The 24,408-nt window shown below is 36.5% G+C and overlaps 1 long non-coding RNA gene across 1 annotated transcript in view; it reads right to left on the bottom strand.

Annotated features, from left to right (window-relative positions):
- Positions 1–24,408, bottom strand: part of LOC129203012 (uncharacterized) — a 53,007-nt gene that overhangs the window by 10,853 nt on the left and 17,746 nt on the right. Inside the window, exon 2 of the long non-coding RNA XR_008575890.1 lies at positions 22,028–22,246. This is a non-coding gene — a long non-coding RNA (uncharacterized LOC129203012). The remainder of the gene's footprint in view (positions 1–22,027; positions 22,247–24,408) is intronic.

Here is a 24,408-nt window from a genome sequence, read left to right as displayed (position 1 = left end):
TAATTGGAATTTCTTCGACTATTACACTGGTTAGCCATGAGCAGGTTCTGGACAGCTGTTCAGAAATGTTGTCTGGACTGAGGCCCAGCTGTTTTAATTTCTCAGCAAATGGAACTAAGGCCTAAGGTTCCTGGTCCTTCGCATTGTACATTCACAATGGTCCACTTTATCCAGCCCTGCTACTTTGTGTACTGTATGCTGAGGCTGGAGTTTGGCTTGACCGTATCTGTAATGTATAAAATTTTGCTTTTCAAAATGAATCACTTTTGAAGATAAAGGTACACCATATGAGACCCACCGTTTGTTACATTGCCAGGTATTTTTCCTCATGTTGCTCTAAATAGAAAGTTATTTAGATCATAAGCAAACCACGAATCCACGTCTTGAAAAATATGTTTTGTCTCTCCATTAAAGACAAAAGTGTAGCTCTGATAAGCACTTCAGTTCTGGATTTAGTTTTAAATTCCAAGGTTTACACGTAAACAGGTATGGATCATATTCTTCTGATCAGCATGTTATAAAACTGAAATCTAATGCCCAAGTTGAGATTTTTTTTCAGACCCGTGTCTAGTAACTACGCAACCTTTAAGTCCCAAACAATAAAGTGAATGGTATTACTGAATTCAAGCTAGATAGTATTAATCTTAAACAAAATAGTATATAAGCATATGCAAACAACCAGAGCAAGTGAAAGGGATGCCCTTTTTGACTGTTACTTTTTGTAATAAGCCTTTTTGTCTCTCAAGGAATCAGATACGGATCTCTGATTTCTGCAGACTCCTTCTTAAGGGAAAGCAAGGAGGCTTTCTACTCTACAAAGGATATTTGTTTAGTGCAAACTAATCTAAGGGAACTCTTACTCAATTAAGTGATTATATACCTATTTTTATGCACAAAAACTTGGCATAAAAATAAGACTCATCCTTTATTACAACCTTTTAAATTTATTATCCAACTGGAATTTATTTATGCTGGTTACACAAAGACAGTAATGAACAAGCCCAGAGCTGTGGGCAAGCCTAAAAGAAGGTGACAGGGGATGCTGCTATACACAGCAGAATTTTGGCTACATGATGAGAGATGAAGCATTGCTTCATTTCAACATCCAACAAGAAATGCAAGAAAAAAGAAAAAAGCAAAAGTAGACAGATACAAGATCCAAGGAAGTAAAAAGTGTCTATGGCTTCACATACTCACCGAGCTGCATGTTAGTCTACTGCTGGGCTCATGCAGACAGACTATTTTTCAAAGCTTTGGTAAAAATGTTTTCTGTGGGACTTCACATAGCTGTTTAGAGATGTAACTTCAAAATGGCTTATAGGAATACCAAGAAAATTAATAAGAACTTTTCTGCAAAAAGTAAAAATATGCTAGAATTTTGAACAGAGTGATGTCCTGACTCATGTACATATAAATTATAACAATATATAGCAGAAGGTGTGGCCACAGTGAAAACTTTTCTTCACATTTGCCTACATCATGCAGGCTGTACCTCTACCTTTATTCTGCCACATGCGTAGAGTTTCATCTTTATAATGCTAACCAACAAATAAGTTTTAATACAATCTCTGGCTATAAATGCTTTATATATTCCTAGAGAAACTGAGACACTCTGTATCGATATTGCCCTTGATAAGAAAGTATCTTTTATTAACTCTAATCTCTTCTAGCATCTCAGTTAATCTCTGTATTTTAGGCTGTTACATAGACTATCTTGTGCTTATTGTTCCTTTAAAGTGATTAGAAAATTAGTTTAGGAGCAGGGACAAAGCTTTAGCATAAAACACAGCAACAGCAGGTGCAATTACATTGAACTAAGAATTACACAAAGCGCTTTGTATTAGTGCCCAGTAGATATGATAGGCATTGAGAACAGAAAATCATGACCAAAGTAACTTATTTCACAATCTCCATTATGTATTCACATACAGATATACTGATACATTCACATAATTCTGTGCTCACGTGCATCTGTGTGCGTGAATATATTCCAACTCTCCAATAGTTCTAAACAACATACAGGAATACATCATAATTCAAGAACTAGAAATGTATGTGTTACTTAAATATATATATTACAAACAATAAACATTTTTTATTTAATTTTAATTTTTAATTTTACCATTAAAAATCAACACTGTTTGTCTGTTGTTATATAAAGACATTAACTGGTGAACATTCCTGCTCCAATTTTATCAGAATCTTAAAACAAGCAAAAAAAACCCCCACCAAACAGTAAAATCAATATTAATGTGTCAACAGAACTCACAGGTTGAAATTTTCAAAGCCATGTCAAAGATAAGGATGTCCAAATGCTTTAAGAATCTTTCTCCAGCAGTATCTTTACTTTTTGAAAAGGCTGAATAAACTTCTGGATAGTCTATAAGTTGAATGTGATTAAAGTATGTATTGTGTTGAAAACCTAGAAATATTTTCTATTGTATGAATAATATGTCATTTCCTGAAATACTTATATCTTTCTTACGAAAGAGTTGCATTTCAAGAAAAAGAAATTAAGGGAGAAAAACATTTGTGTATAAGAAAAAAGAATTAAAACCTCAATGTCTACAGAATCATATATATTTTATGCATTTTTAATATATATGGCATATACGTATATTTTTAAATGTGCATTTACACGTGTGTGTGTGCATATATATGTGCAGGTACCTATGTATATTTATAGATTTGCACATACATAAGTACATACACATATTATGTTTGTATACGTATCCATATATACTTATATTTTATCTGTGTATAAGTGTCTTGATATACGTGCACTTTACTGAAACAGTTTCATCAAAACAGAAAAAGCCATGTCAAAAAAGTGACAGAAATAGAAACTTCAAGTAATGGCAACTAAAAATAATTGAACGCATGGGGTTGCTCCAGGAGGGTGAAGCACTGAAAAGATTACAGAAGGAACACAAATGGAAGATGACAGAAAAGAGACTATACCATAAGAAAAGATATTAAGAGCTAAATAATGCTCACCTGTTCCCTTTTCTTTTAATGCTACCACAAGGAGCTCTAAATAAAACCAAAGAACTAGATTTAACATTAATGAAAGAAATCTTTTTGACGTCACAAATAAGCAGTAATGATCCTTGCCTTATATATGACTTAGATCGAGTGACTGGCCAAATAAATTAAAAATAAGAAAGGATGAGGCATTTATATGGTTAGAACAACCACAGTAATGGTACATAAACCAGTAGGACAAGATTAAGTATGGGTTTAGAAACCCATATGCTATGGGCAAACTCTTTTATAATAGGATATTACATTTGATAATTCTGATTTTCAAAAGTACATTGAAAGCTGTACATTTTTTCAGAAATAAAAAAACCCTCACATTCAATTATATGGAGTTCATTTTAATGGTAAGGACACTAACATGTTATTATAGTGACTAACGATAAAGTGACCAAGTATGACCATAAGAGCGTCTACACAAAGATGATTGAGGCAAGCATTGTTCAGAATAATCTCACAATATGGTCACAGCATAAAAGATTCAGCAACTCATCTAACTTGTTCATACTATTGCAAGCTAGGCAATGCAAGCGTTTTCCCACTTTTATTCTGAGTTTGAAAACAGGCATATGAGTAGAGATCCATCTAATTTTTAGAAGACACATGAACTGGATATAATTATCTGGCGAGACACCTTGAGAATGCAAATTAACTTCAACATCATTGTTTCTCAGCTTCAGCTTTTACCTAGGGGACTAATTACTAAATGTTATCAGGGCAATGGGGTTATTATTCCTTCCCATTTCTTGAAAGCCGTGCTTACGCTATCACACAGCATGGATCAACTAGAAGCGCTGTTAGGTTCTGTGATTCACTTGCAGTTTGCACCATCCCAATAACCGAACCTGTATCCTGTGCGCCCAAGGAGTGACAGAGTCACATACGCGATCCATCAAGCTGCAGACACCCTCAAGATTTATCCAAGCATGGCTTGCTGCTTGCACTGTGATCAAACGATGAGTATACTGAAGCCCAATTAAAGCACACGGCAATTAAACGGAAGCTTTTAGAAATAAAACTTCAAAAATAAATCATCTGAACTTGGAAAGAACACCGAGCGTAGCAGCTGTTACGATCTACATTTTTATTAAACCCTTTAGCACTGAGAGTTTGTCAAGATGGCAATGAGATACATAAGATTTACTACTTAGCTTTAATAAACATTTTAAAGATCCAAGGAGTTAAGAATGGGACATTTTCACATCTACCAGCATTCATGGGAACTGAGGAAAATATCCCATTTCATATCATTCTTTCAAGTTTTTTAAAATAGTGTATTTTGATTACTGAAAATGTAATTTATTTTTGATGCACTTTTTTTTAAGAAATATGCATAGATGCCATCTATATGAATGGATTCTGTTTCCATAAGCCATTTAAAAAGCTGGAGGACATCCATAGGGTTTTCAAGGCCACTGATATCATGTGTTTGTGCACGAGTGTCCGTATGTGTGTGTAAGTGGTTGGAGGTCAGCCAATCTAAGCAGGAACCCGTACAACAATTCACTAGTTCTGGAGATGTTAGAGTTACAGCTATTAAAAACTTATCCAGAAACAAAAATGAACCTTTCCCTGCCTACATCATCCAGTGCTAAAGCCTCATTCTTTTTTCTCATCCCCACCTTCCTAGAATGCAGGAAATATTCCTTACCGCTGAAGCAGAAAATAGCCTTCACAGACAGTGACAGACACAACTACTGCTCTTTTCTATCATTCCTAAATATTTTTTCATGTTAAAAAAAAAGAAAGAAATGTAATAATTACAAAGATTTTTGATATTCTTACACTAGGTTCATTATTATGCTGTAGGGCCCTCCTTCCTTCCTTTTCCTTTGCTAACTTGCACCATAATATGCTTCCCCCAATATTTAGATATGAACAGAACCACGTTTGATATCTGCTTCTTATCCCATGCTCATTTTTTCTGAGGAAGAACTGAACCATCAATAACATAGAACAAACAGTTAAAAAATTTTCATAAACATGGGCTATTAATGTCAAACATTTTCAAACCTTTCCATGAACGTTTGCCATTCATTAAAAATTCATAAATAGAAATTTGATTCCACCAAAGCCTGAATTATTTTTTATTTACACAAATATCCATCTCTGAAAGCTAAATGAAAGAATTTAATAACTTTTTTAATTAAATACTCTCCACAGAGTCTTGACAAAGAAAACCAGACAATGGCAGTTAAAAAAAAAAAACCAAAACAACAAAACAAAGCAAAACAAAACAAAAATCATGCAATGCAGGTACTACAGTTACACATCCATATTTAAAGTCTGCCAAGCAATTCTGTTCTTCAGAATGGATCACTGCATGGTAATTAGTTTGACTTTCTGTGGCTGCAAAGGGAACATTTCTTCTTGTAATAGCACTAAACCCAGCAGGTCTATGGAACATCAGTGGAACGTGTTTTCTAGTTTGATTAAACTTTTAAGCCCATTCTGCAAAGGGCTCACTAACGATAAGACTTGTAAAATGTATATGCATGTAAAATGAAAGCAATGTGATTTGTTTGGAGACAAACCAGCTTTCGAATGTAAAATGATGAAAAAGCAGTTTTATTCCTTGAAGAGATCATGCTTAGTTTTTTTAATGTACATATACATCCTTAAATCAATTGCTAAAATGCTCAAAAATATACAATTAAGTTGTTCAGAGTGTTAAGCAATTATTGCCATTTTTAAGGCTTTGCTACTATAACATGCCTAAGGCAAATACTCTGCATTCATGAATATTGGAAAGAGTAAGTCATAAATCTATAATCCGAACATAAACATCTTTCAAGCTGCCTCTAGTCTGGGGGTTTTGCTAGTAGTAACATATATTTCATTTGGGGACTGCTGATTTTATTTGCTGCCCTCCAATTTCAGAATTTGTGCAGTATTTCTACTTGTAATCATCCATCCACCCAATACTTTTTAAGTTAATAAAGGCTACCGAGGAATGGAGAATGACAAGGACACTGTGTGTCCAGTGTTGTTCACCCTCAGTGACGTAACTGCAATGAGATTTTGTCTTGTCCTTCAAAAGTGCACATGGTACAAACCATACTTTGGCTGCATTGAGCAACAAATTATCAGGAGAAGAATTAATGTTCCTATACCATTAGAGCAATTTAAGTTTGTCAAACAGAGGTAATATTAGACAAATTTATCCATTCAAATGCCATCCCAAGCACAAATAACAAATCCTAGAGCTCTAGTTTAGAGATGGTTGCCTTACACTCTTCCAGAGGAAGACAGCGCTGATCTTTTCTCATGTAAATTAGCTCTTACAGATACTCCCTCAGCCCCAGTCTTCAGGACATCCTGTATGGACCTTCCATCTTGCTTACAGCTTAGGGTTGAAAGCAAGCATTTTTTCTTTCGTCCTTCTCAAAGAACTAATATTCAGTATTAACAGTTGATGGAAAAGGAAGAAGGGAAGGAAGGCTGGAAGGAAGGAAGGAGGGAACAAACAAACCAGACAGCACTAACCACTTAACCTTTCCTTTCTTCTACATCTGTGGATGTCCTTTTCCACAGAGGCAAAGGAAGCCGACAGCAACAGGGGTGAATCCACAATACTTCTGACTGGGAGCCACTGTCAAGACAGCGTGCCTCAAGTGCCTTAGGTTGGTAAACGATATAGTTAGGTAGATAGCAATTGCAATCTTTTTCTTATTCTTCATTTCAAATGGTAACACCAAGAACAGAGAGGTTCTCCTGAAGTTTTCTTCTGCTCCAGAATCACTCAGTTCATGGGAAAACTCAAAAAGCCAAGTCCATGTCCTGTCTCAGCCTGAATGTAGAGAAATGGGTGCAGGAATTTCATATGAATATAGTGAATAAGGATGTTAATGCTCTGGTAAACAGAGTCAATTACAAAGCAAACAGCTGTGTGCTGTTATTCCTGTGATATTCAGGGGACTTAGGAACTGGTTTATATTACCCAGTTTCTCAGTATCTTATTCATGAGGTACTTTCTTCCATCTAGTCCCAAATGAAATTCTTTAAACGTGAAGAACAGTTATGCCTGAAAGACTCATCTCCGGTAAGACAAGGAGCAAGCACTGTACAAAACACCTAGAGATTTATGGGAACCTCAATGAATTATAGTAATTTCTTAGTTATATTTCATACCGCATACATGAAAACCCTCCCTGAACGTGGACAAGCTCAAGAGTTTAACCCAGCCAATGACCATGATACACTGGATCTTAGTATTGTAATCCAACACTGTAAAACAAGCAGACAAACAAGCAAACCCAAAAGCCCAACCTGGAGCTGGGTTTGCTATGGCACATACATCATATGGTGCAACCTACAGCCTTGAGGAATTTGCACATTGAATGGCCGCTAGAGCCAGTAAGCCCAAGTGCAGTTGGAAGTAAAAATAGCCAACTCATTGGGAGCGGGAATGGATTGATCACCTTTCCTACTTTATAAACACCATGACCTGAGTGAATTAGACTGCATTTCAGATTCAAAGCAAGAATAAACCACAAATAGAAATGAAAGAACTGTGGCCAGATCAAAAGCACATGGTAGCTCTCTTCTGTGAGGAAAGTAGTTTTCCCCTCTGTGTTAAATCTGCTCTCCCACTAATAGTTTCAGCTGCCTCTCTAGGTCACATGTGAATAAATACCTTAAGTTGCACTACACACTAGCTACATATTTCACCCAGTATGTGAAAAGGAAAATAAAACTGGATTAGAAGATTTTTTTAATTCCACTTCCATTTACTGATTGTTTTCAAGTGAACAGTAACTCATTTCAAACTAGTATGTTTGGATCCTTATGCTCTTTATGAATTTCTTATTCATCCACCATTCTCACTATAATGAACAGGACTTAACAGTATGCCTAGAAGGTAAGGATTTACTTAACAAATGGTAAGGAAATTATCAGGTTTCAAAACTCAGAGAAAAATCCCAGTTTCGAAAACCTGATTTTGACCATTAGTGGTAATCAGGTCCAAGGATATTAAAAAAAAAAATAATGCATAAGGGTGGGGGTAAAGCTGATTTTTAAAGATCTGAACAATTCAGGTTAAAAGTTTTGGCTTCGTCTCCTCACAAAAGAATGTGCTGGTCCTCTGGAATAAATTACACACGGCCTGCTGCTGTTTGTGGATCTGCAGAACTCCAGAAGTTCCCAGAGGGAGTGCGTGCTTACAGGCTACAGCAAGAAGTGCTACAAAGTGGGGGATGAGTTAGTAATAAATTGTCATTCAAGTTGGACAGAAGATAAGCGTGGAAGAAAGCAAAGAATGAATATGTGTTCTTCAGGCTTTTGTTAAAAAAGAGAAAATATGTGGCAGAAAAAAGAGAAGCTAAGCACACGTGAGAGATAAAGAACTCAGAAGTCTATTAAGTGGTATTTTTTATGAAACTGCAGGTTTCAGAAATGAAGAACTATTCAGGATTCAGTTCTTAATCTAGTATGAGACAAGGACTAATTTCGCTAAATGTTAATAGAAATCCTCAATTATAAAGATGAGAGGATGAAAAGGAAGAGTAATTCTTGATTTCTACGTCCATTTTTTATAAGTAAAACCTTTCATTATAATGACAGCCTAGTACAAAAATAATAAAGATGATTTCTTTCTGTATCGTAGGGTCAAAATTTGTAAATCTAGTTGCTGGCTTTGTTTTTTTCTGGATGGCATAGTTGTTTGGGTTTTTTTTTGTTTTTTGTTTTTTTTTTAAGCTAATAGTATCGTATACTGCTTTTATCATGCTCATTTTAAGCTAAGAAAAGTCTGTCCTAGTATAGACTTTGAGTTTTAAACCTTTTTTTTTCCTTGCCAACCTATAGTGCTTTTCTTCTATGGATTGGGGCAGTGGCATACGTTGGTTAGAGAACACAATATAATGTTCACTAAAAAGACTAAGAAATCAGAAAGCAGTAAATCATAGAATTTCTCAAAGCAAAAAGAATAACCACAAATGTTATCTCTACTATTCTATAAACGAAGTAATATTTTTTAAGCCTTTTTTTCAGTTTTGCTGGAACTCTGGTTCCATGATAAATTCTTATGATTAAAAGTTGTATTAGGTCAAATCATCAAACGTGCAACATTCTACCAAGACACAACAGAGTATCTTTCAAAATTGGCCTCCATAAGTTAGCACAAAGAGTTATAGCCTTCTATTTAAAGACAAATTCACATGACCTACTGGTAGAACAAGCATTGAAAAGAAGGTTGTAATTCCAAAAATAATATATCTAAAAAGGCTGATTTTCCTCATCAGAATTTTCTGTTTAGCCAAGCTTTTTTCTTGCCCAATACCTCTAGCTCATTCTCTCTTCTCACTATCGGTTCAATAGCTCCCAACATACTTTCTCAATACCTTATTAAATAAACGCTTATGGAATTTACAATGCAGTGATCCAAGAGTTGCACTATACATACTGCATACCTCCACAAAAAAACCAAAAAAACCCCAAAAAAACCAAAAACCAACAAAAACCCCCAACCCTTTGAAAGCTTAAGCTAACAAGAATATCTATTAATTTGACTTCTGTAGTTATCCACTGTTAACTGTCCTGACGTTACATTATTTTTGACACAATCCACTTACTTTCTGAGCTTGCTGGAATCTATATACGTACTGTCCCATGCACAAGTGAACTACTGGAGAGGAAAATTAAATATTTCCTCATTCTTCCCAAAACAGAAGCAGGGAGAAAACTAAATATGACCTTCTTTGAGACCACATCTGCTGATATTCAGCTGCTTATTCTCTCATGCACAACTATTTCCAGAGGCAGGAGTTGAATCTAACATTCGTCATAATAGCCAAATTCCCTCCTCCGTAACTGTTTTACAATTCCTGTTACAGCATCTAAGATTACACTTCTATATCTGTGGAAAAACTTGGGGCAGAACAAGGGTCCAATGTATAGCAAATGATTTTTTATTTTTATTTGCTCTCTTACTCATCTGCTGTAAAAAGCCACAGAGGGTCAAGAGACAATGCAAAATTCATAACAATTTGATGTGGAATCAAGGGCCAGGGAAATGTAAGAAAAAGCAGAAGCAGATGTGTGATGAGAAGTTCAATTTAAACAGAAACAGCACAACACATTCGCAAGGCAGCCCAGAATGCCGTAGCATTAATATTAGCATGGAGTATGTATCCAAAGAAGGCAAGGAATTATGAGAAATTAAATTAATAGGTGTGACATTAAAGAACTGGTTTAGCAAAGTTCAAAGAGAAAGCTCAGTGATTTCAATAGGATTTCAAAAAAATCTTAGGAAGTAGATGAAATGACTGAATCTATTTTATAGATAAGTACAGTTAATTGGTGGATGTTTTCAAAGGATTTGCAATTGCTGCATCTTTCAGATGTAGAGGGGTCACAAGAGGGAGAAAACAAAGTTCTGAGAACATGCTAGGATGAAGGCAACCAGGGTGGTATGGCTTGAAAGGAGACTAATATTTAGAAACCTGTGCAAAATGTAAAGAAGTGACTTAAAAGACAATGTAATCAGATTGGAATGTTAAGAGAATAAAAACTGTGTGAGGTAATATCTGCTTTCAAAAAGGAGACAAATGCTTATTAGAGAGAAATAAATAAAAACTCCTGCTGAAGAGCCGCATGCTCAAATAAAGGAGTTAGATTTCCTTGAGAATGGAATTAAAAGCTGGCAACGTCTGTTACTACAATTATTGCTTATTACCCGTACTACAATAGTGCCTGAGGCCCAAATTAAAGTTTGGCTCCTATTATGCCAAATACTTATAAAGACACGATAAAAATCACAATCCAAAGACTACCAAAGGAAGTAGATAAATGTGAAAAATTGTGATCTGTCTTGTATGCTTAGGGAATGAAGAGACAGAGGTTAACTGCTTACTCCATGTTGAAAAGTGGGATTTAGATGCCTAAATTATTGAGGTGCTTAAGAAAATTTTACCCGGGATTGCAACTGAGGAAACAACACAATACAGGGGAAAAAATGATTCACTGTGATTTATTTCCCAGCTGTTGACATTGCATTAATACAGTGGCTGGATTTTTCTCTTTCACTTCTGAAAGCAAGATTACTAAGTATTTCCCTTTTGATCACAAACTGGGTCACAGGAGGAAGAAGGGGCCAGGTTTAAAATATCCCTGTATATGGGGGTTAAGATCAGGATATTACCCTTGTGTTTGACAAGCATTCTAGGCTCACAAGAAGCAAGATTGCAACATGACTTTCAGAGAGCCTCCAAAATTTGAGTAAAACTGTCATTTAATAACCAAGTAAGTATAGCTATACAAAGAGGCCTTTATGAAAGCCAACTTGGATAAATTTCAGAAGCCAAGAGAAAGAAATTAGTCTTCAGTTACCTCCTATCACAACAGACCATTACGCTGTGTAACAGGTAATGTAGAAGAGCTCCATCAAGGCAGATAGCAAACAGAAATTATCCACAAATAATGCTATTCCTTGGAGGCAGTTGGCAAAACATATTTTTGAGGAAGTATCCAATCAGTTCCTAACAAGAGAGATTTCTTTAGAAATAGGAGGTAGGAAAAATTAATTTAGGAGAAAAAGAAAATATACATTTTCTAAGGCAACTAATTTTAATTTCATTTTGGAAGTGTCTAAGTGTTTTTAAAATGCCTATGCTCTTTGTTAAGCAAAACCACATAAGTAACTAGAAGCCTAAAAATGTCTTTTAAATGAGGACTGAGCTCCTAACACACGGGCTGCTGAAGGTGATTAGGCACTAACTGAGATTTTCAGTGTACTATACCTCGTAATTTGATCAGGGACAGCTAGATCCTAAATATATACATATTATGACCCGTCAGCACTTCTAACAAGCCAAGTCAGAAAATCTCAGATCCTCAAAAGGAACTATATGTATTGATGATGGGCCAAACATTCTTCTTTTTTTTTTTTTTTTTTTTTCCTTCCAAATCTCTGAAGGGAGTTCATGAACCGGAGCTGGATGCCTCAGTACAATGTAAAGTGAACAGAGATATGGGTGCCCAGGGGTAGGATTCACAGCAATCAGCTTCCTAAACAGGGAAATGCATAGGCCAGCCAACAAAAAAATTCATAGAGATGATCTGCAATGTTGCCTCCCTCTTTTAAGTGCCTAAGTGCAGCCCAAATTATGTGCTTATGTGAAAGTGGGATTCACAGCCTGGAATCCCATCTGCACTTAAATTCCTTTGATTATGGAAAATTGGTTCACTCTTTTCACTTCAAACCTGTCTGTCAGAGGAGGAGGAGGAGAAAGGAATGTTAAATTAAACTAGAGATTATAGCAGTTTCTAAGGAAACCAAAGTCAATGTCCTCCTCATTTAAAGTAAGCTGAAATTCATACCTCTCACCTCCCACAGGAGTGCCCCCTCCGCTCCTCACCTAGGGCTAGGGCCAGGCCTGGGCTAAACCACACATCAGATATGGCAAGTACAAAGCAGATGCTGTGTGCTAACTGTCCAGGTACATACCCACTAATCCCATTATAAAATCCTTTGAGGCTGTAATCCTATCGTTTTGCGGTAATCATTTGAGAAAAAGCTGTATCTGCTATTGTTGTAACACTCAAATTTCACATAAAAGCCAAGATTAAGGCTAACAACACACAGAAATGGATCAAACAGTGGGGGAAAAAGTGGGAATGCTGCACACCCCCAGTAAAATCACTTCGGTAGCACAGGAGGTGTAACTGAAATGCTGTTCTCAGAAGATCACGCAGATTAAAAATGAAAAAAACCCTCCACAACCTAGAAGAAAAATAAATAAAAAAGATAGAAACGTGGCAAATAAGAATAAAACATTTTTGCCAGAAACAAAAGTGCTCAAAGCACTGGGACAATAGATATTTGTGACCCTCTTTTAGAATAAGAATATATGCTGACGGAGTTATTTACTGTTTAATTAATAACTGAGAAACTGAAGCTGGGAAAAAGCTGAAAAACCTTACATTCCACTCTAGACGTATTAAACATTCCCTTATCAAAACCTAAATTGCATATTTAACATGGAAAATCAGTTTTAAAAATAGTTGAAATGAACAGGTCTACTCTTAAAGAAGTGCTTCGGTTACAATTGCACAGACCCTGTATAGGGTTCTGATCAAAGCATCAATTTCCAGAGCGGCAGCAGCAGAAATACACACGCTGAAGCTAAACGAGGCAAAACAGGAACAGATGTTCCAAGATGCCGGGCATACAAAGAAATATGAAGCCGAGAGGGCAACCATGAGGATGTGGAAAGTACCAAAAGCTAGGAGCGAAATAAGATAAAGCAAGGTATGACAGCAGTACAGAATATGGGGGGGATAAAAAAATATGGAACCAAGAACCTTAAAAGTTAAGCATGATGATAACTAACAGGCCTGTGCGGGTTGATGGTAAATGTCGCGCCCCTACAAGTATCATTAGTTGTGCATTAATAATTGCTGGTCCCAAAAAGCAGGCGAATGCTAACCCACTTACACCCAAAACAAATACATGAAAAATGAAATGTTTCAGCCAGGACAAAACCTAGAGCAAACGGTTTGCATCAGCTCGAGGGGAGAGGCTGAGGAAGGCGCTCAGCCTCCGCGCGCCCCCGCAGAATGATAGCCGCACACCTGTAAGTGACTGCCGGGGGTGCCAGTCTTGGTTCCCAACAGTGTTTGTGTGCTAAACCCGGAACCCGATAACTGAAACAGAACTTGCTGCAAGATGACGAATGCGAAATGCCACAGCATTGCTTAGGTATAAGTAGTGTTGCTACTTATGTAACAGTCACTAAATTTAGTCTAGGACCTACTGAAATTCACTGGACTTTTCCTCACTTCCGTACGCCTTTTATCCTATTTTCTGCTGTATGTCAGCCCCAGGCCTATCCCGTTCTTGTGTCTGAAATTTCCCTACATTCCTTGGAAAGCAGTCTACTTCCTTAGAAGGCCAGCTTACCGGCACGTGTCTCTTCAATGACTAGGCCCTTAAATACTAAAGTAGCAGGGACTGTAAATAGCATCTGCCAGTCATTGAGTGGTAAGATGCTGCACAGAAAGCAAAGGAAAGTTCAATGGGAATATGTTCTGAGAGTCAGGAAATACATTTTTTAGCAAGAGAGAAGCATTGTTTTCTATTCTCCTAGTATTTGGCGCCAGATCCGGCATTTGCTTAGAATGTGTTGAAGTATGACAAACTGCCTCACGGAAGCAGCCACACATACAAGACCTTGGCTAATTAAAACACTCGAAGTATGCCTAGAAATTTCTGATTAATAATCACATTAGCGTGTTACATTTTGTTTTCAAAGCTAATTTGCCAGCATTGTTAGAGCACTTATTGTACATTGTTGAATGCTGATTACTGAGTTAATCCATATCACGGTAACCTGACATCTGAAACGCCCTGACAACGGCTGCACCAATACCCCTTAACTAAACTTGCACGTACAGTTTTCTGTAATAACCGGGAAGACACAATTCAAGGTCATTACTATTGCAGTTACCAAAACCACAGAGAACAAATAAAACATAATGTTTTAACAGCAATGACGAGTGGAACGAATAATATACTTAAATGTAAGCAAAGGTTTTACTTCACTCTAAAAGTACATGAAGGTTGTTCATATTGTTAAATAATGTACTTAATATAAGAATAAATCCCTCTCCCGTGATACAGATCCAGCAGACCGAGTCAACAAATAGCACGTACAACATATGCATAACCCACCGTGGTCATCTGAGTTATCGAGAATGTTTAGTTTGGCATTTTTAACCTGAAGGAAGCTTCGGGGTGGTAGCCGATACTTCTGCCAGAGCAGCAGGCAGGTGTAGGAGACCCGCCTGAGCGCATTCGCGCATGCAGACATGGGGCAGTAGCAGCTAGCTCCGTCTCCGCTCTCAGCGCGGCGACACGAGGCACACTCGGTCTGGGCCAAGCAGCGTTAGGCACCCTGCTAGTCTGTGGCCTGGCTGCTTGAAATCGTCCTTCACAGTGCGCTACGACCCTCTTGGCTTCTAGCAGAACTGACGTGCCCCTGGGGACGCCAAGAGGCTCCCTCACCTGACCCAAAATGAAAGGTTATTTTCTGGTTTGTTCAGAAATAAAGAATCAGTAACCCAAATGTTACATAGCGTTGTTTACAGCAAGAAACTACAAGAAACTACTGATAAAATATGAATGTTCATTGAAACCAGGCAGATCTTTATCCCATTGTCTCCATCCTCACTTATTTTACATGCTCTAAATTTATTTGATAATATCAATAGATAAGAAATCATTAAACCAGAATAAAGATCTTATATTTGCATACGTATATTTATAAGCATCTTGCAGAGATGTTAATATTATAATACTTGGAATATGGATGCTATTCAGTTTCAGGGCATTTTGAAGTTTTTCCTCATCTTCACCAATTTAATTTCATTTAAAATTAATGTAATTTCTGTGAAATACTTAGATAATAAAATAATTGTTTTGCCCTCTTCGTATCTTATTATGAAATAACATTGCTGAAGAACAAATAATAGATGGGTCTACTAAAAGATCAAAATAAAACAGCAAATCAGACACTGAATCTGAAAGTTTAAAGTCATCATTTGTTATAAATGCTAGTGTTACTGATGAAGTTTCTAAGATCAGAATAATAAATACACATTAAGAAACTCCATCTGTTTCAAAATGTTATATATTACTATACAGTATGGAGACAAAAATCTAATTAAATAACTACCAGGAAAAAAAGGGAGACTTCGCAAAAAGAAATTGAAAATTAAAAAGTGCATAATCCTTGGGAAAAAATAAGACGTTAGAAGTATTTAGTTTCCAGCAAGTAAGCTCAAAATAGTTAACATGTTGCAGTGAAAGCTGGCTGAGATTTTATCATAAAAACTCTCTTTTGTGAATTACTAACCATTCTTAGCAAAAATTTTTCAGGAGTATTTAATTTTTAACCAAACACCTATCAAGAAAAGTTTTGCAAGTTCGCAATGGAGTTTTTCCACAAAAAAGTTCAGCAAATAAAACCCCTGAACTGCCTGTCAAGCTCTTCAACTGGAATAGTTTGGACCCAGTGTGCATAGTCCTAGTGGAACCTAAAAAGTATTTGCAGCTCCCCCTACCACTCACAGGTAAATGTTTTGAAATTAGAATAGTTATTTTGGGCAGAGCTCTTTCTCTGATAAGATATTTCTAAGGATTTCTCCAAATAAGAAGGACAAGACAAAAATAAAATCTCAAAGAGTTTTGACTGATGTGAAAATCAGCTTTTATCCAATATTCATTGCAACAACAAAAATTTTCATTTGGCTTCTTGAATCCCCCCCCCCCTTTTTTTTTTCTCCCCAGATAGTTAATGGTTACATCTGTTCTGGTGAACAGAAACGTACTTAATTATTTTTTAATCTAATTTCCTTCGGACTGAATTAAAAAACAAAACAAAACCCCTGTTATGTTGCCTAGTTTTTACTTAATGGAGCATTTTCTGGATAAGACATTTTTTAACAGAAAAAGTTACAAAAATCTGGAGTGCTGTCTGTGCAATGATAATACTACCGCCCCCTCGACTCTTCCAACTTTTCATCCTGTGAAATTATTTTATCTGCATAGCACATTACTATGAGTCCTATAGAGCAGAGCTTTGCTTTGCAAAGAGAAATAACCAGAGGTTCTGTGTTTTCTGACACAGTTGAAAAATCAGCATTCTGAGAGTACGCAGCAGACCTTACACGCTGCTTCTACAGCACACACATGCTCTCTCTGTGCCTTTTCTTCTTCCCTGGTGTTTGATAGATAAGGGGTCCTCTAAAATTTATAGCTTAGTCTGCCTCCGAAAGCTGTTGCAGTGGTACCTTATAGATTTATGTCCTGAAAGATCTGCACAGCAGCCTCCCATCCCGCTTCGAGAGGACAAAGTCTAGTAAGTTTTCTGCAGCTTCTCTGACCTTCTCTGTCCATTCTTTCCGTGCAAACAATTCATCTTACTCGGCGCAGTCTGCAAGCGGAACTCTATTGAGCCAGTTGACTGGTGTCAGGGATTTCCCTAGCTGGCTACCCCTTTGCTCTTTCCTCTGTGCTGTCACAGCAGAGGTAGGACTGTGTGGCAGGCTAAAGCTGGTATTTTGTGATGAAGGGTACAAATTGAGTGGGAGAGGAAAAAAAAGATAACGTGCTCGTGCGTAGATTTTGGGGAGGGGAAAACCCTAACAGTTTCTAACATATAAAAGGCCAATATAAGCTCTCATTTTTCTGTTGTGCAAATTACATGTTTCACTATACTCAAAATTATAATATGGCAATGCATTATTACAATATTTGAAATAATTTTATAGCTTTGTGGGTCTTACCAGGTTTTGAAAGGATTATAAAACTGGTTTTTTTCAACAAAACTAGATTCCTTTGTTTGCATAGCATGATATTATAGCTGTTGGTGAAATATGCTGCCCATAACAAAGACAGAAAATCTTCAGAAAAGATACATTAGTTATATCAGATATAAAAGGTGATTGAATCTGGGACCAAATCAATTCTCAGTTTAAAGAGTAATAGACTGAAAGGGTCATGTCACTATTATTAGGGCTCTGTTTCAATAAACTGGAAAGATTAGGTATGTTTAAGGTATATATGGTCACTTTTTTGCATGTATGGCAAATTATGGACAAACTTGGAAAAATGTGTACCTTGTTTTAAAAACAAAACCAAAAAATTCTCCCCCCTCCCCTAAACAGAAGTCATACAAGATGGTTAATTAATAGATCATCAGTAACAGCAGCACAAAATCCCTAGGTCCTTAGGATTACTAAAGGTTAAAGATTCCACAGACTTAAATAGGTAAAGGAGTCTGATGCTTCCTATAAAATTATATTGCTTTCTGGAAGTAAGTAAAACTACAGTGCAACTACAAAACTGCAGTTCTGAAGTTTTAGAGTATTAACAGCGAAAACCCTATTCAGATACTCCTAACGACTCTCTTCTATGTTGCTCCCCATACCTCCCTGCTATATATTTTTCTATTATCGAAATTCATGTGCATATACAAGCTATTGATATGTGTATTAATATGCATATATCTACCATCCAAATTTAAACTGAGAGTAAATATTAGGCTCTGACTTCTAGGTATTTAGACCAGATCAGAACACAGCAGTAACAGCGCAGGCAGATGTTGTACGTGCTATTGTGTTGGCTCGGTATGCTGGATCTGTGTCACACTTCATCTCTCCTGCATGTGGGATGACAAGTAATGGGTGGCAAGAAGCGCAGGAGCTGCGGAGGGTCAGGATGGCAGAGCCGCAGTCAGCAGGATGGATCGAAAGGACAGTGTCGTACAGTAACAGAGCGGTAGCAGTCAGACGCAATAGCCCATCAGTCAGCATCAGACAGGATGAAGCATCACCATAGCAAGGTCCCACACAGTACAAGACAGGAAGAACTGGCTGTCAGCGCTTGCTAAGTTCAGAAACCGTGCGCTAATTAAAATGACTAAGGAATGAATGACTATCCATTATATCCTCCTGGTGATGCTTAATATCGGAAAAGCAAAACAACAACAAAAATGAGCGCTCACGTGAATTCAGTATCTTAACCACTGGCATTTTGCAGAGAAATCAAAGCCCTTTTCAAGCTGATGCAAAATGTAAATAATTTTCCCTCCATGTAATTCACATTTCTACAGGCATTTATAAGATCCTCTCTATTCTTTTAATGACAGAAAAACATTTTGTCAAACTGAACATCAAAAAACTGACAATGCTGGACAGTTCAACGTGTAAACATATATGCATTTCCAATGTGGCTGGAATCTAAGGGTATAATTCAAAAACATTTTTAGCATGAGTAGAATTGCAAATGAAATACGAGGGACGCACACCAGCAAGTCCTTACTCCATGCCCACAACCACCGGGACAGGATATATGTTCTTCAGTGGAGCTGCATTACGGTGTCTTTGCCAGCACTGCTTCACTCCCCCCTCTCTCCGCGCTTCAGAGTGCCACCCACACAGCTTTCCCAGCACAACAGCTTGTCGGGCACTCTTCAAACACAGTCACTAAAAGAGTTTTGTTGAACTCACACACAACGCAAACAAACATACTACCAAAACCAGGTTGTAGATTTCCTTTTAACTCGGTTCATTTCAGTGATCTGGTTTGCAGCACAGTCCCACAAACAGCTACGTGGGGAAAAAACAGAGGGATGGTAAATAAATGCGGCAGGAAAGAGTAGTCCTCAGTCAGTCACGGTAGGAATTTTTTTTTTTTTTAAGAATTTTTTAACCCAGGTTTATCACCAAAGAAAATACAATGCATAACTACATTTTTGGAATATATGCTTGTAATCATGTAATGCTTAATAGGACATACTAGAGGAAAAATCCACCCACTCTATTGGCCTAGGAAGTGTGACATCAGGTGCTTGTAGTGAGGAGTAATGGATTCAAATAACTCCCTTCCTCTCCCCTATCCCACACTTTGTTTACCAACTTCTGCGCTATTTTACATAGAAAGTGCATTATTATTATCTTTTGTATTATTTTCAACACTGGATCTTTAAATGCTTATACTTTTGTTTAACATTATGTGCTGTGACAAAAAAAAAAAACAAACCACAAACCAAAACCCAAACAACAGTTAATATCCATGTCATTACATAGAGGCTAAAATACAGTTGGAAAAAAAAATCTCTTCAGTAAAGCATTTCTAAACGCATGTTCAATCTGTGGGATGAGGCCTCAACCCCTGGACAGTTAACCTTGAAGAAAGGACCAGAGCAATGTGCAGTTTTCCGCTGGAAGTTAAGGAGGACTCCCTGACAAAGGAATTGTGGATGCGGCTGGAAGGGCTCTTCTGGAAATCCTCGTGCGGCACAGGTACTGTGGGTGGTGCCATGTCATATTACAGGAAAAAAGTACCAGGTTGTGTTAATTCCCCAAGTCAGCCTAAAGGGAATGCTACAGCTCAGGCTGGACCATCTATATTATACTTCTGCCCCCAAGCTGCAGACCCCAATTTGCTAGTGTTAAAAATGAACCCAGTTCTATTAATTTCGATATATTTGAATCATTTCAGCAGAAAATGGGGAATAAAGGCAAGCTAAAAGAGTGAATCGCATTTAAAGTAGCACCGTCAACTAGATCTTCAAATACACTTATTTACATGCCAGCCGGATTCTTACGACTAGCCCCAGCTGCTTGGCCTGGTCCTGGCAATCACAGGATTACAGAAATAGCATGTCTCATCTCATTTCATCCGCCAGATATAAACAACCTAACACTGTTCACGACCTCGATCTACAGCTGTACTAAGAACTGTGCCAGGCTGAGATGGGAAGCTTAAACAGAAACACAAGTTTATAAATAAATAAAACTTAACAGTTAGAGAACTTTATGTACATATTAAATATCCACTGAATCCTGGAAGTGTTAACGATAACCTCAGTTATGCACTACTATTTTCTTAAATATAATGTCACGTAACAATGACAAACACTTTCAGAAACATTTTATATGGAAATACATGAAATTTACCTTTAACCATGAGTTTTGGGGTTGGGGGGGGGTGTGTGTTTGTTTGGGCTGAGGGTTTTTTGACAGTTATATATTACTGTTACAGTTTAGACTATTAAAAAAACATAAGTGGTCCACCATTATCTGGGATCTCCGATACCACAAAGTATTTTAAATTGATCAAACAAATTTATCCTTCATATGTGCTGCCACAAGCCTTTGATGTGGTTTACTAAGGCAATCCTTCCGGAAGCAAGATATTCAATAAATGATTATAATTATGTCTCTTTCTTGAAAAGCATTCGTTCTCTTTGTGTAAATATTAGCATGAGATGTCTGTTATATCACCATCCTCAATTACAACAAAAGTTATTTGAGATGTAAGTTATGTGAAGGAAAACTAGCTATCAGGTATGTTTTAACAAGAATGTGAAAATGCATGTGTATCTCTTAAAGGGCAAGCAGATAATTTGTAGACAATTGATTAGAAAAGAGGCAGCAAGGAAAAGAGTATAAACAGCATAAGAAAGAACTGACAAAATCCCCTTTACTGAGAGGAAATTCTTCACATACCCAGTTTTCCTTTTAAGGTTGAATTACTTTTCTTGGTGTTTTCTCAACATACTCACTTTCGACATTTTTGATTTTTAATCTAAAGATCAGAGGACAGAGTAAATGTTTCTTCCTAATGAAGAAAGGAATACACATACCGCATTTCATAATGTGTGTAATTTTAAAGTACATGTTTATTTACATTTAACACAGTACAAATCAGAGTTTTGTGTGTACATTCAGCTATTTAACATATATTATCAATCAATAAGAAAAAGAAACACATTATAATTTCACGTTATTCTTATTTATGTACTTGGATGAAAATTTTCCTTGTTAGACACATGATACCTTTCTTAAGTAGTTGGTGTGTAAATACAACTATCTAATTTTGACATATTCTCTGTGCAGCTATTTACATTCTAATTACAATGAAAAATGCAAATAACATTTTTACTTTCTCTCTCTCTCCACTCTCTCTCCACCTTCAGAAGTAGATCAAATGCACCTGTCTGTCACAGTAGAAGATAATAAGCAACTCACTATCAGATATCTGTCTCTTTAAAATTCTAAAAGGTGCAGTGTTATCGTATATTCAGTGAAATACCACCCACTTTTTATGAATCACTCCTTCCTGAAGGAAAACTAGATGTTTCAAGGAAGAGAACAAAACTCCTTCTGTATAAGTATGTCATTATCCCTTAGATTTTTCCTGTCACTTTCTCATCCTCTCTTTTTTTCTTTTCTCTTTAATTCAGGCTACACTGTCTCGCCTTCAAATATATATTTACAAACAGCAACTGGGGATATCCAACCGCAGTTTTTAACTTGACAGTCACCATTTCCTGTTAAAATAGGGGCTAGGGGACTGTTTCCACATCGAGTGTGCTTAGCAGACTAAACATTTGTGTGCTGTGGTAAGAACACAGTCTTGATGCGATGATGCCATTTGAGTCTGCATGTTTTGAATATAAAACGGACCTCAACTCACCAAGTCCTTAAGGACGCAGTTAGGCACCTTCCCCCATCGCGCCGCTTGCCCGTTCAGTGTGGGATTAGGGAGGTCACTCGCTATGGCCGAGGATAGCCGCTGGAAGGTCACAAATAACTAACAGTTGCAAATGAAACCAAGTGTTTTCCAGAGACAAAGCTGATTCGTTTCTGCTTCTGACTGCTTCACCAACTACTCCAAGTTCAGTTTCTTTACAATCTGTGGGGCATACCAGTTTGGGTTTTATTCATTGAATGAAAACACTTTGTATAGAATACAGCAGGAAATGCCATGAAAATAAGGATGTCGTTTTAAGTTAACAACACTGTCTTTCAAAGTCTTGTTCAAGTTCATTACAACTTTTACCAGACTTCATCTGAAGGCTCAAATCTAATTGAAAAGGTATTTGCAACACTGAGTTTTCTCCGTGTTAGAATAAGTAAGTTTAACATATCAGAAGAGTCATATTCAGTCATACCAGGAAAGATAGGACTGAAAAGACAGAACCATTTTTCATCCAAAGCTTCACTTCTATCAGTATTAAAATATATTGATGCATTGGTTTCTCTAGCAGTTTTTTTGGACACAAGGAAGATTCTGAAAACACAGAAAAAAATCAGTGATATTTCTGGAATAAAAAAAAAATTACTTTTGCTATAGATGCATAGCAAACCATTTTAAAATAATAATTAAAAAAAAAAGATTAAGATAAGAAAAACAATACATTTTGTTTGATCCAATGTTATCCTTTTTCCACATGACAGGAAATACAGACACATTCAAGTTTTTGCTCTTATTTTTAAAAAAGACTAGTTTTGAAATCTCAAAATTTCTACCTTATTTAAATTTTATTAAACTGCTTTTCACAGGTGCGAAATTCAGTTTTTCAATATGCTTAATGACTCTCTTTTTATGGGTTGGGGTTTTAGTAGTAGATGTTTGCAAGTTGTGGAAATTTTCACGTAATATAATTTCTTCTTTTTTGAGGCATCTCATTACCTGAAGATTGTCTGATATTACAAGAGATGACTTGCCAGGCAACTTCTTTGTAAACATTTTTCAATGTTCCTGATCTAATTTTTTCACAGCTCCTAAAACATCTGTCATAAGTGATTAAAAAGTGTAAGAACTCATAATGCTTCGTTTCAGAAAAAATAATTAAGCCAGCTCCAAGAGAATGAGAATTACCTGAACTTGATAAGAGTTTCTTTGATGCTTAAGAAAGTTAGGGTCATTTTTGGCTTTTTCATTTTACATAAGATTTCATTTGTATTTTCCACTCTAATTTCAGATTCAAGTGAAATAGAACTATCAAATATAATGATAAAATGTTACTGTGGTATCTCTGACCTCTGAGAAAGACAGCCCCAGAAATTTCATTAACCTCTCTGTTCTTATGAGATTTAAATTCCACATCAAGAGCTGTAGATAGTTTGGATAATCATCATGTTATCAAGGTGATATTTAAACTGAAATTCCAACCATTTTGAAGATTAATTTTCACAATGTGCGACATGAAAAAAATATTTTCCATGCTGCAAGGTAAATCAAAGTTAGAGTTAATTTGATATCTGAGTGTCTGAATATGCAAGCTCTTTGTTATTTAAACATTTTTCTACATCACTTTATCCTTTGAGGAAAAAATATATATTTATGGCACTGCAAAAACAGGTTCATGAGCAAACCCATGTTCAAAATTTAGAAGGAAAAGGTTATGGGATATCTGACCAAAGCTGTTCTGAAGATGGACACTAGCCCCATATCTTGTAATATCTCTACTTATCAATCAGAGGGTTTCTTTGGGGGTTTTTTTGTGTGTATATTTTTGTTGTTGTCATTGTTGTTGTTTCCCAGCAAGTCTGTTTCAGTCTTTTTGAAGAAAAAAAAAAAAAAGGAAAAAAAGAAGTGAATGCAATGTCCCAGCTCTTCTCCAAAAGCTGGGATTTGCAAAACCACACTTGGTTCTAAGTTGACCCCTAGATTATATTTTGACATGAATGACCCCTTTATTTTGCAAGTGAAATCAACACTCTGTCCTTCAGAATATTTCCCATGTTCAAACCAAAATGTTTCACTTATTTATGAATTTACAGAGGAGACAATATTAATTGTAAGGATAATATTGTTATGAACTCTACATTTGATTCAGAATTCTACGAGAAGTGCTACATGGATATTGGAGCTTATTGGAATAGAGCTTTAAGCAAGATCAGGACCCTAGCTTCCAATATTCATCCAAATGCACTGCTTTCAAAAACAGGAGGCAGTATAAGCTATATTCTCAAAAAAGCAGATAAGACAAAAAAATCATCTTACATTAATGTGGTAATATACATGCTGCAAAGACAAGGGAGTTTCCTTGTTTTGTTCTTTTTTTTTCA

This window comes from Grus americana, chromosome 2 (genome assembly GCF_028858705.1).
Source record: "Grus americana isolate bGruAme1 chromosome 2, bGruAme1.mat, whole genome shotgun sequence".
Classification (NCBI taxonomy): Eukaryota; Metazoa; Chordata; class Aves; order Gruiformes; family Gruidae; genus Grus; species Grus americana.
Note: the sequence above shows the minus strand (reverse complement) of the source record. Positions and strands in the feature narration are given on the sequence as shown.